Source organism: Neophocaena asiaeorientalis, unplaced genomic scaffold (genome assembly GCF_003031525.2).
Source record: "Neophocaena asiaeorientalis asiaeorientalis breed wild unplaced genomic scaffold, Neophocaena_asiaeorientalis_V1.1 scaffold812, whole genome shotgun sequence".
NCBI classification, from domain to species: Eukaryota; Metazoa; Chordata; class Mammalia; order Artiodactyla; family Phocoenidae; genus Neophocaena; species Neophocaena asiaeorientalis.
The window spans coordinates 334,224-342,630 of record NW_020172176.1 but is presented as its reverse complement, the minus strand read 5'-3'; the positions used below and the strand labels follow the sequence as shown (position 1 = coordinate 342,630).

The window sequence follows — 8,407 nt, the reverse complement described above, 5'->3', positions numbered from 1 at the left end:
TTTTTTTTTTTTTTTTATGTGGTACGCAGGCCTCTCACTGCTGTGGTCTCGCCCGTTGCGGAGCACAGGCTCCAGACGCGCAGGCTCAGCGGCCATGGCACATGGGCTTAGTTGCTCCGCGGCATGTGGGATCTTCCCGGACCGGGGCACGAACCCGTGTCCCCCGCATCGGCAGGCGGACTCTCAACCACTGCGCCACCAGGGAAGCCCCATAATTCCATTTATATAAAATTATCAAAATAGAAAAATTATAGAGCTGGAGAAGAATTTAGTGGTTGCCGAAGGTTTGAGATGGTAAAGCACGAGTGGGTGTGACCAGAAGGGGGTGGAGCATGAAGGAGCCTCGTGGTCATGGAACACTGGGTACCTTGACAGTGGTAGTGGCTACACGAATTTACATTATGTGATAGAATGGAATAGAACGATACTCACACATGGCACCAATGTCAATTTCATGACTTTGACACTGTAGTATATAGTGTCAAATATCTATATACATAAGATATAACCACTGGAGGAAACGGGGTGTATGGTACATTGGACCTCTGTATTATTTTTGCAGCTGCCTGTAAATTGAATTATTTCAAAGTAAAATCTTTTGAAAAAGGTACAGCCACATTTATGTCTGAACACACACACACACAGGTTTTGCCCCCTACCTTTTGAGTCATTACCTCCTAGGAAAAAATCCTTCCTAAGGTCAATTTTCATAAGTAAGAAATAAAATCACCATTAATGGCAAAGAGGAAAGTTTTCACGCATTTCTGACACCCAAAAATCAACCAATTTATGCTAAGGCAACACCAAGTCACATTAAATGAACCCAATCACGTCAGTACTGTACACAAGTTGTTATAACATAACAAGGAAATGGTCTTTTAATTCCTCACTAACAGAATTGTCTACCTGTATGTGTTTCACTCTTTCCCAGCAGTTATGTACTGTGCATGCAAGTCTGTAATCATAATGCCTGCACCTGACACTGTTAAGCAATTGTGCATTTAGTTAAAAAAAATAAAAAGAAGAGCAATGACAAAACCATCAGTGATAACAATACAGATGGTGCCTGAGATCATCATTATTTGAAACAAGAAAACCAGGCATTTTCTTGGAGGAAGAGGTGCAAGATGCCATATGCCTGTTCCCTTTCTACAGCACACAGCCGCCCGGAAGGCAGGGTGAATCTAGCCCATAAATATAAGTAGGAATATTAGACCAAACTCCCCTGAAAAGTCCAATTCTTATAACCTGAATGGCATAAATTGAAAAGAAAGGCTGAAATGGTATATGACTAAATCTTCAAGGCAACTTGCAACTGGATGTTAAAATTATGAGGAAGTTTGTTTCTCATATATTTTTTTACACTTTCCACATTCATATTTTACTTATAAAATCAATTTTTGAAATATATGTAACTACTGTATAGCACAGGGAACTATATTCAATATCTTGTAATAAGCTATAATGGAAAAGAATCTGAAAAAGAATAATTTCTATATATATATACACATGTATATGTGTAATGGAACCACTTTGCTGACACCTGAAACTAACACAACACTGTAAATTAACTATACTTCAGTTAAAAAATGGTTTAAAAATGTACACATACACATTGCTATGTATATATGTACACATATCTGTGCGTACACACCTATAAATGGCAGTGCTCACCAAGGGTCCTTGATCTGAGACGGAATGGTGGTAGACACTTGCTCCCTCCAGATCCCCTGAAGTCCTTTTCACTCCTTCTGGGCCACCTCCCCTGGTTTTGGTACATTTTGGCCTCCAGTGACTGCACGCGGCACTGCCCTTGGACTAGGGGAGCTACTTCGGCTACACCACATCTTGACATACCTGGTAGTTGACCCTTAGCTCATGACTAACAAGAGGGGAGCATGTAAACAAACACAGCTCCAGGCACCAGAGGAGGGGGCAGCCTGTGAGGTGTGTTGCTCTTGGAGCTACCCTGTGGCCCAGCAGAAGGAAGATGCGACTTTGCTTGCCATTGCATCCCTGCTTGGCTTCAGCCCTGGCTGCCTGCTCCCCCAATTCCTTCAGCCGCATCACCTGCAAGTGTTTTCTTTATCACTTACATATAAATCCTCATTTCAGAGTTTCTGGGGACCAAACTGAAAACAAGACTACTTTTCACATTAAAAATTTTCTGAAGCCAAGGCATATCTTACAACTGAAATGAACATTTAATGCAGCTTTTGTTCTTGAAAGATCTGTTATTAAATCGATGTTACATCCTATAATTGATGACATCTAAGATTATAAGCTGTGTGAGGGCAAGGTGGGTCTATTTTATTCTCCACTGTGCATCCAATGCCCCAAACATTGCCTCAAACATATTTTACTCATTCAATTTTTGTTGAATTAATGGATCAAAAAATATAGTTTTATAATGTCTTGTATTATTATTCAAGTGATGAATTTTCTTGACGGTAGGGCATGAGTCATGTCTGTATTTACGCTTTCCATAATACTTAACGCAAAGTCTTGTCCAAATTCAGCACCAACAAATGTTGACTACAATTGGAACACAGATGCAAAAAAATTTTACAGAGGGGAAAAATACGTATAAACTAGGAAAAAGCAGGAGAGAGAAAAAAAGGAAAGGGAAAGAAGAGTTGGGGACAATAGGAATAAAGAAAGACTAGAGGGGTGAAATCACAAGAAATGACAAGTGGCAGGTCAACTTTCAAGTGACAACAAAGAAGAGATTACAAAAACCATAATGGCTGGGAATAAGATGTGAACAGGAGGCATCTGATCTACATCGAATTTAAGCAGGAAGAGTACACGCCTGTTTGTTTTTTCAAGACCAGAAAATTAAAATCTGGAATAGATCTCCCAGAGTATGCAAAATTCCCCATCCAGCAACTATGGACAGGAAGTAAGAAGACGCCCTAACACAGCACCATAACACAATGGTTTGCAGAGCTCACCACAATGCCAGGGACTTCTAGACACAACCATAGTATGAGAAGACTCTGAGAGCCAGGCTGGCAACACTGGCCATCCATATTCTTTGGGCCAACCAACGAGCACTCAAGTGCCCTTTCATCTGTCCTTCACCACGGCCAATCTTCAGGACTGAGTCATTCTTCTCTAGTATTCTTTAAAGACAGCCAAGCAGACATGGGGATGCTATTTGCAGTTTGGTGAGGACCTGATCAAAGGTAAGGTGACTTTTGAAGCTGTCCTGCACTAAGAGGTGTCTAGATAAGACAATAGTGTAGAGGAACAAAAATACACTATTTCAGTGGGAGCAAAAGTACCGTTATCTGTGTTTGTGTTAAAGCACACATGTGTCCATGTGTGCTGTGATGTGTCTAATCACAGTTGGCAAGTACTGCTGTGGAATTTGCTGAGTTAAGGGAGTTAGTATCATTGGGAGGGAATGAAGTCAACGTAAAGGATATAATGCTTCCTCTGATACACAGAATTCATCTCAATCTGATAAGTCCCCCCTTTTACCTGGCATGCCCAAACTCTCCAAGAAGGGGCGGAAAGCGGCGGAAACGTGAAGGAGACAGGAAACACAGGGCAGGGGAGACCCAGCAATCTGAGGCAAAAATTCAAACTCTATTCAGGATGGGAATGGGAGAGGTGCAGGTGTGGGCAAGGCCTCAGCTGCACCTCCACTCGCACTTTCTTGCCCCCTCGAGGAGGGAGGGAGCAAGAAGAAAAGCACTGCAGCATCAGCCTGTCGTCCCCAGAGGCTCCCCCGTCCATCCCCACCTGGCTCATCTCTCAGGGCCATCGCTTCCATCCGGGCTCTGTCTGGAGCACGGAGGGGGTTGGCTCAGCCCAACCTCCTTTACACACAGGTTGCTATATCCTCGTCTGAACAGGGCCACCCATTGGCACGGCAAATGTGGCTAGAGCGAGTAATGAGGAAACGTCGAGAGAGGTGAGCAGAGAAGTGGAGTCACCTAGTAAGAGACGCCTTCCAACTGGAACCCCTAAAAATCCGTGCTTCTCAACCAAGGGCAATTTTGCCCCTCCCCCCCACCACAGAGCACTGGGCAATGTCTGGAGATACTTTTTGTTGTCATAGCTTGGGGTGGGGATGCTGCTGGTCTCTAGCGAGTTTCTAGCCAGGCGTGTTGCCCAACATTCTATAATGCACAGGACAGCCTCCAACAGCCAAGCATTATGTGACCCCCAAATGTCACTAATGCCACGGTTGAGAAACCCTGGCCTAAAAGAAGCCAATCCCAAAGGTCAGCTTGGTGATGGAGAAGCAGCCGGATTACACGGCCAAGGACAGAGTTGGAGAGAGCCAGGCAGGGGCTCCACCGTCACAGTCCAGAGCCCACCTCTTCACAGCTGCATGAGCTCAGGCAATGACTACACATTTCTCAGTCTCAGTTTCTTCATCTGCAAGACCTGGGTCCTCACAACTGCACAGGTATTCGCAAGGGTTAAAGAACATGTTGGCCATAAAGCACGTCTCAGCAGGCACTCAACAAAGAGCACTTCCCTTCCCTTTTCTGGTTCCAGATAATTTCTGGAATGAATACCACAGAGGTAGAGGGAGGAAGGGGACAGTCCGACCCTCTTCCCACAGCCTGACATTTTCAGGGTTCTTTGATCCTGCTTCACTTCTCTTCTGTTTTCTTTCTCCTCTACCTCCTTTTTTTTTTTTTGCGGTACGCGGGCCTCTCACTGCTGTGGCCTCTCCCGTTGCGGAGCACAGGCTCCGGACGCGCAGGCTCAGCGGCCATGGCTCACGGGACCAGCCGCTCCGTGGCACGTGGGATCCTCCCAGACCAGGGCACGAACTCGTGTCCCCCGCATCGGCAGGCGGACTCTCAACCACTGCGCCACCTGGGAAGCCCTCCTCTACCTCCTTTTGAGAATTGAGATTTCCCATCCATCAGTGATCACAGACTCACGCAGGGGCTCGAGTTACCACTGTTCTCACCTTGTGACTCAGGAGGATCCAGCCGAGTGAACTTGCCAGGGATCTAGACACAAAGGAAACCAAGAGGCCTCTCGGAGAACTCCTCATCCTAAGAGAGCAAAGGGCCAACAGCAAAAGTGTGTTTCAAAGACAAGAGGTGAGCTTTGAAAGAAAGGGGTCATCCTGAGCACAGCATAGGTCCTGTGACAGAATTGTTTCCTCGTTCAGTCACTGTGGATGGAGTCACCCGGAGTCTCTGGACAAAGAAACTCTAATAAATATCTACTAGAAACCATAATTGTTTCTGCAAAATTTCCGAGGGCTACTGAAAGTGCAAAGGAACAGAAAAACTGTGATCGTGGAGGAGTTGGCACTCGAGGAGGCATTGATCGCAGTGGCTGCTTCATTCTGATAACCATACTGGTGACACGGTGGCCACCAGACACACTCTTGACAGAGGGCATCGGTTGCAACAGCAGCAGCAAGGCTCTCGAGAGACATCGGCAGTGGAAGTAGTTTCTTTGGGGTCATTAAAAGCCATCAAATCCCTCCCCAGTGGACTTCCCTGGTGGCTCAGTGGTTAAGAATCCACCCGCCAAGGCAGGGGACACGGGTTCGAGCCCTGGTCCGGGAAGATCCCACATGCCGTGGAGCAACGAAGCCCATGTGCCACAACTACTGAGCCTGCGCTCTAGAGCCTGCGAGGCACAACTACTGAGCCCACGTGCCACAACTACTGAAGCCTGTACGCCTAGAGCCTGTGCTCCGCAACAAGAGAAGCCACCGCAACGAGAAGCCCACGCACCACAACGAAGAGTAGCCCCCGCTCACGGCAACTAGAGAAAGCCCACACACAGCAACAAAGACCCAACGCAGCAAATAAATAAACAGCTAGCTAGCTAGCTAAATTTGTTTTAAAAAAACATCCCTCCCCCCAGAGACCCAGAGAAGGGGAGGGGAGAGATGGCAGGCACTTCCCACAGCATCGGGAAGGAAGTCACCTTGTAAGTACGGGGGCGCATCCCCTGGAAAGCCCCAGTGCTCCGGAGGGACCACTCAAGCAGTGGAGGCAGACCAGCCAGATAAACACCGGTGGTTGCAACTGGCATCTTCTTCTCTTCTTTGTGTCAGAGGAATAAATATACTTTAATAATTTACTGATTACAAAAAGTAACACTCATTTTAGAAAGGCTGGAAACTAACAACAAAAAAGAATCATGGCAATTGTCAATCATGCCACTGCTTAGAGATGACCTCTTGCTGACGTTGCAGTGCATTTGCTTTGGTCCTTTTCTTTGCTGCGGGTATTTTTACATAGTTGGGAACATGCTGGATGTCCATTTCCATGGCCATCTTTTTTTTTCCAGCTCACATGGAGATGGTCTAAGAGGTCGAAGCTGTGGGAAGACTTACCATGGCGCCTACCCACCCAGCTCCATGAGGGGTGGGGAAAGTGAAGTTAGTATTCTTATCACTTACCTGATCTCCCAGCAATGCTTGTAGGTCACTGTACCCTCACTTCCCCATTTCAATTAAGAAAATATATTAAGTTCAAATTTTTCCCGTTAGGGTGAGGGAAAGGGAAGCCAAGGTAGCTTGACCTGCATGGCAGCGCATTAGGAGACAAAGGAATACCCAGGAGCCCTCCCTCACCCAGACAATCACGGCACAGTCTCCCCTGGAATCAGACAGCCTGGAACACATACAGTGTAAATAAAGACCTAAGGAGGGAATAAAAGCCTGGCTCTCTATATTAGAGGAATGCAAAATACTAGACCTAAGTCATTCACATTCAATCTCTTACATTCCATTATTTGTATCCGAAGCTCCTTTTCTTGTTCTTTATGTCATTTTTTTGACAGGATGTTAATCCTCAATCAAGATTGTAAAACTAAACCATTTAAAATATATGCATGCTTAGCAAAAGGATCCCAGGGTTTAAGAATCATTTTTAAAATTAGATTTTTCAATTCCGTTCAATAAACATGTATTGGATGTAAGCCCCAGAGTCTCCAACGCCATTCATTTGTAGGCACGAAAGGCCCCCAAGAGGCGAGCCCACTCTAGCCCAACCCCAATTAATCTGTCCTCCAACCAGTAATACTTTCATCGAGAGCTTCCTATGTGCTGAGGTACTGGGCAAAGAGGTGTTTGAGTTCTGTATCTAATACGTCTACAATCAACACACGTTTCTGTCTTTACTGTAGACAAGAAATATTTCACGTTCCTCTTAACTCTCCCATATGTATATACGTAGAAATGTATATAACTCTCCTATACACTAAGTCCCCTACAGACGAACCTTCAAGTTGCGAACTTCCAAAGATGCGAATGTGCCCCTGTACACCAGCTGCCCAGCTGTTGTACGGTACTTTTCAAGGTACTGCACTGTAAGATTTAAAGTGTTTTCTTCATTTTTTATGTTTGCTTTTTATGTATTGTTTGTGTGAAAAGTATTATAAAACTATTACAGTACAGTACTATATAGGCGACTGTGTTTGTTGGGTACCTAGGCTAACTTTGTTGGATTTAGGAACAAACTGGACTTAAGAATACACTGTCAGAACGGAACTCGTTCGTACGTAGGGGACTTACTGCATACACATTTTACATATACTTGATAATAAATGGCGCCAAAGTATGGCTTCAGTGTTGGGAGGCAACAGGAAATACTGGGAACTATGGCGACCCAGAGTGTTCATTATGCACCTAAAGAGAACAGTCACGACTGATCCTCGCTGATTGATGCCTGTGGGTTCGTGGGGTCAATGTCAAGTGTTTCAAGAAAACCCCAATATCTCAGTTTTTAAATTAAATCTCCCTTTTCTAAAAGTTCAGGTATTTTATATACTGTGTAGGCCCAAAAGAAAATGACGAAGATGAGGAACATACTCTCATCCATCTTGAGAGCACGCATACACTGGTTCAACCTCTATGGAAGGCAGTTTGGAAATATCTGTCAAAATTAAAGGCACATTCTTTCTGCATCAGATATCCCAGTCCTAAGTATTTATCCTGCAGAGATACTCTCACATTTGCGACTCACATACATGCCCAGCAATGTACAACTAATTAAGTAGATACAGTACACCCATGCAACAGAATTCTATGTCGCTATTTAAAAATTGAAGTAGCTTTGTACAGAATGATTTCACAGATAGAATGCCAAGTTAAAAAAAACCCACAAAGTGCAGAACACTATACACATATGCTAACATTTGTGTAAAAAAAAAGATGTATACATACATAACTGTCTATGCTTCAAGATGGCCAAGGGCCATTGAATCTCCCTCACACTTGCATGAGAGAAAAAATAAAAATCTGTATGACTCTGGATTCACAGCTTTTGGCCACACTTCCACGGCCTTGAGGCAGTTGCTAGGAGCTCCACACTTATCCTCTTCCATAATCCCCAGTCCCTGTTTCCAGACGGGCACTCCAACTTCTCAGGGCAGCTGGAGCCTGGCCCTGAACAGCCAAAAGAAGCTG

General features: G+C 44.9%; 1 protein-coding gene across 1 annotated transcript in view; it reads right to left on the bottom strand.

Moving 5' to 3' along the window:
* The window catches only part of MID1 (midline 1), a 633,735-nt gene that overhangs the window by 509,189 nt on the left and 116,139 nt on the right, over window positions 1–8,407 (bottom strand). The gene's annotated exons all lie outside the window — the stretch shown is intronic.